The sequence below is a fragment of the Pseudophryne corroboree genome, chromosome 2 (assembly GCF_028390025.1).
Source record: "Pseudophryne corroboree isolate aPseCor3 chromosome 2, aPseCor3.hap2, whole genome shotgun sequence".
Classification (NCBI taxonomy): Eukaryota; Metazoa; Chordata; class Amphibia; order Anura; family Myobatrachidae; genus Pseudophryne; species Pseudophryne corroboree.
In genome coordinates, this window is record NC_086445.1 from 1,041,135,166 (window position 1) to 1,041,140,507 (window position 5,342).

The window sequence follows — 5,342 nt, forward strand, 5'->3', positions numbered from 1 at the left end:
AAACGATCGCATGCGCCTCTGGACATCCAGCTCCCGATTTTCAGCAATGATAACCGTTGAAGAGTGAGAGCTGGATGTGATCGGATTGTCTATTTATGCCCCACACACAATACAATTCAATGGTCCCTACAATCTCATTGTTCATTGGACACAGGAATTCCTCCTCGCATTATAACAAAAGGTCATAGGTTGATTCATACAGGTGGGCTGTGACTATTTCCAACAGCTCAGGTGGGAGGGAAACTGGGTTTCCCGCCGCATGGATAATTAAGTGCAAATAATAGTAAATGGACATAAACTTCTTATGTCCATAACTATTCGCACGAGCGATTAATCCGCTTCAAACCAACACCGGAATATTGCTAATTAAATACTCTTCCGATGGATACTCCTGTCTGACCCTTCGTATCAAACAAAGGGGGATTTCTCTGTCCATGAACATTCTACATTAACCAAACTTTCAGAATCTATCAAAGGGACCATGATCTACAAAATACATTATATAGTGGAAATATGTAACGATTGAGTCGCACGCTACGAACACATGAACTCTACCGTAAATGCACATACCACGCGCCCGCGGGTGCCCGCAACAGCGAGTATGCGCACGCACGGGAGAGCGCACGCATGCGCAGCGCAGACCTGTGTGAGGTGCAAATATGGCAGTGTGCATCGTGATATTTTTCTGACTTTGACAGTCCACCCTTTGGCAGTCAACAATAACTGCCACTTCCTAAAACATTTCAAAAAGAGAAAAATATATGTCAGGGGTTAATACATTTACATGGTTGGGTAGGGGAGGAGAGGAGAAGGTAGGAAAAGGGTATGACCTAGTGAGATAGCAGAAGCATGTGTGTATGAATCCGTGCTTGGGGGTCATGTATCATCGTGCCGTATGTGTTTTAAATCAAGCTTCGAGGCATTGCGAAGTATACATTTGAATTCCTTCTTATCCCGTGGTACGGGTCTGTGGATGGGCTGTCAAACTTTACCGAGCTCTTTTCGGAACAAAATGGGGAGCACATTTTAGTTGATGATACATGAATGGGGGAATATGTGATTGCTGATATCTGTGCCTGTATTCCCTATACTATGTGTGTAATTACCTGAAGGTTGTAGAGATGAAGAAAAGACATAATTACGGTAAATGCAGTGGTATTCTATGTCAGGTAAATGAACATTTGTCGGTTGAAGTCTTGTTCGGTGTCTGTTGAATGTAGTCTTCTTTGTGCTTTTGCCCATAAGGTGCAAGCAAAAGCTTTGTCAATGTCCATAGATTTACAAAAGTGTTGGGCTAGCGTAATTTAAAAATTTCTAGGGAAACTGGGGATCTATGGCATAGTTCATCAAAAATCTGTGTATAAGGTTGTCAAAACTTCTTCTTTAATCCATCTGTTGTCTGTATATCGGCTCATCAAATTCCTCGTCCAAGTGGGTCTTTTTACCTTGGAGGAAAACGGAAAAACAGGTGAAAGACACGGACCGTATAATCGCATTTTCATTACATCATTGTTTCTACCGTCGGGTCGTAAATCAAATCCATGGGAATTACAGTTTCCTCACTCCTTAAACTCATCACCCTGGTACTTCGTTTGCACTTCGTTAAAGCCTGACCGCATCTAAATATCAAGCCAATCGTTATGATAACACCTAAGATACATAGGAGAAACTTCCCTACATCCATTATGACTCCTTGAGCCCATTCTCCTGAACCGGAGAACCAATTTCGCGGGTTCAACCATGACACCCAACCAGTCAGCTCATTACTCACAGCAGCAAGGGTGAGATTGTGTCTCCTGCGAAATTCCCACTTCAGTTGGAGAATATCGTCCATCTTTTGGTCTATGACCTCGACCGGGTCCTCGGTACTATTTGTAATATATGTGCAACATTTCACGCCGTACTGCGTTGCCAGTGTGACACAATATCCACCTGTTACTGCCGTGAGATAATTGAGAATCATTCTGTGCTGAACCAGTTCTGTTTTATAAGCTTGAAGTTCTCTTCCAGTATACCTAAACGTGTCATCATACATTTCTGTGATATTGTCTAGCAAATTTGCGAGCGCAGATATGTATTTATAATTCAACACTCCTCTGGCGGTGCGAGTGAAATCTAACGCGATTAGAACCTGAATCCCGGTGGATTCATGGATCATGTCAGAGGCCGGATGCTCTGTTCTTTCTATCAGGTGCCGCTTAACTACGTGCTCGTAGTGGGTATGAGTATAAGGAGCTTGGGCAACACGGTGTATATCTTTCATTTTGGCATGTGATACAGTCATTACTTCAGGCAGTACTTTTCCAATATAACACAATCCTTCAGAGTTTGGGGCAAGCCACTTATACGCCTTCCTCCCGCATATGAAATATGCATCATCGGGGAGAACATATGGGACGGAGTAGGACATAACCATATTACACATCTTCCATGTGAAATCTCCTAACCCTAATTCTCCCATCTGTCTAGTACACGTATCAGCTTGTACGATATGTGCACAGTATCCTGGTGATACCTCTCCAACTCTCGTAATCCTATTTCCTAGGGTATACCTATATCGGAAAGATTTTCCTCTACTGGCTGTGTGGCGTATAAGTTCTGTATCTGTCGGCATTCTATCTGCTCTATATGAAAAGGTCATGGTTTGGTTACTCCATGACACTTCCCAATTTCCCGGCTTTCGGGGATTGGAAATGTTAAAACATATGAGGGATCTATCCACATGATATTGGTGGAGCTTCAAACTAGGAGGACTGGAGATATTAAACCTCCTGTCCACCGGCCTCCCACCACTTAGCTCAAGTACCTCCCCTATCGTTAAAGGAAATGGTACTAGTCCTGATTTGCTATGACCTTGAGGTACTTGAGAGCATACCCAACAATCTGTTTGATTTAACACACTACCCACTAAAGAGTGATAGTCACTCAAGGGATGCCGGTCCATGTGGATATTAAAACTGGATTGGCATTTCTTAATGCACCCATCCTTAACTACGTTGTCACAGAGCCTACAGATACAGTTTTCTTCAGCTAACAATGTTTACAAATAACATGGCTGTTAGATCGTTTCCGGTACTCGCCTTTTGCTTGGTGGTTGTATTGCTATTGGAAATTTACGCCTCCGTCTCAGTCATCGGAACCTTTCTGGATCCTTTCTCGACCTCCATGGTACTCTCGCCGGAACAGACTGCTCTGGTCAACATCATGGTCAACAGGAAAATCCATATCACAGTCTCTTGGGGCAAGTCCATCTTACAGGAGGAGAAAAGAAGAAATTTGTAATGGGGGTACAGGAAAACAGTTTGAGGGGGAGAGAAACTTGTTACGATAATTAAGTTCTCTAGTCTTGTTGTTCTTCTTGTTCTGCTGTCATCTCAAAGGTGCTGTCTCTCAGTCTTCCAAACGAACATTCCGGTGATGCAATATTCCTTCCAAACCAGCGAACTTTCTGTAAGGAGCAAAAAATCTTGCATTACCATTTGCCTAACTGAGGTGTGACATACCATCTTTAAAACATGAAAACATGAGAAAGAAGAGAGAAAAAAAAAAAAAAAAAAAAAAGAGAGAGAGAACAATTCATATATGTATATATCACATAAATCAACAGAGAACAACAACAGGGAAAAAAAAAAATTTTTCAAACATAAACGTTTTCTAAAACATTGTCAGATCATCAGGCTGTCATATCTACATGTCCAATGGTTTCCTTGCGCAGTCCCTCCCCCCAGCACTTCCATATTCCACTGTCTGTATCTGGCCAGAATACATTGATGCAGATAGGTCATGCTGGGGTTTGGTAGACTTCTGCAAAGACCAAGTATATATGCAATGTTTGAATCCTACCAATAATCGTCAGAGATGGGGAGAGAGAAAAAGAAACATTTCACAGATACATTTACAACGTTTCACCCGGTCATTCCTGTGTCTTCAGGGAATGACCTCCCAATTTATTAACTATAACCTCAGGCTTACCATCAGTCCTAATGATCACCTTTCCTGATTGCACATTATGGGTGTGGCTCAAAATTCTTCCTATATGATCCCTGTTTATAATTGTGTGTGTTATAATTTTGCTCATTTCTTGGTCTAGGGGGTCTGACTTTATGTGGGTTATTACAGTTGCTGGCATAATGCCCTTCTCTTCTACAATGATAACAAATCCTTGGTTTCCTCCAAGTGTCAATGACCTGAGGTCTTGGTTGATTTGATGCCTCCTCAAACGCTCGGATGCTCATCGCCATCAACCGTTCTCCCTGCGCTTCCCTGGTTCTTTGGATATTGCGGTCATGCTCGATAGCGGACTCTCTTAATGCAGCCACCGAGATGCCTCTCCAATGAGGTATGGAGGTTTGTACCCTGATTTTTAGTGTGTCTTTTAAGCTGTCCATTAATACAGACACAGCTACCTCTCTGTGGTGTACGTTAGTTTCAATGTCATCTATACCAGTGTACCTAGCCATATCCTGCAGAGCCCGGTGAAAATACTCTGATGCGGATTCACCTTCTTTTTGTTTTATTGTAAAGATTTTATTCCACTTTACTACTGCAGGAAAATATACTTCTAACTGTAGATTGATTCTTTTTACATTATCTTGGTTATACTTGTCTGTTAGTGGTACTTCCTCATCTAGCTTACAATCAGCAATAAATTTCAATGAATCAACATCGGGGGTAAACATGCCCTCAAAACTGTCCTCCAATCTTTGTTATTTGGCTCTGCAGTGTTTCCTAGCACTCTTATGTACTTTTGACAAGCAACTAAGTCTTTCCTGGGATCAGGAAATTCAGACAGAATTGTTCTTAATTCTGTTCGGGAAAAGGGGCAGTACATGGCGATGTTCCTGACAGGAGTGACTCCTGAAGAGTCAGTTTTCCCATTTGGTACTGCAATTACCCTGACAGGATTAAGTCCAGTAACGTCATTCTGAATTGATTCCACGATATGAGGTACATTTGTTTGTGCGTGATGTATAATACCATACGTACCTGTGGACACGACCTCACCTGACCCTCCGTTAGGGGGTTTGATTACAGTCTTTACCGATTTGGTCGCGTCCACCTGGATGTCTTGTGTGATGGCTGCTGGAAAAGGCTCCGACATTGTGCTGGGCTCACTTTCTTGTTGGTGTTCCTGAGGAAAGTTTAACAAGGGGTGCGACTTGCATGGGTTAATAGTTGTACATTTAACACTTTCATTTTTATAAACCTTATTACGTTTGTTACATTCATTCTTAATATAGTTACTAAGTGCCTTTTTATCGTACAACATTGTGCCTTTCTCCGCAAACATAATCCTCTCCATTGCCATGTCTCTCCTCTCAAGATGAAAGTTAGGTATGTAA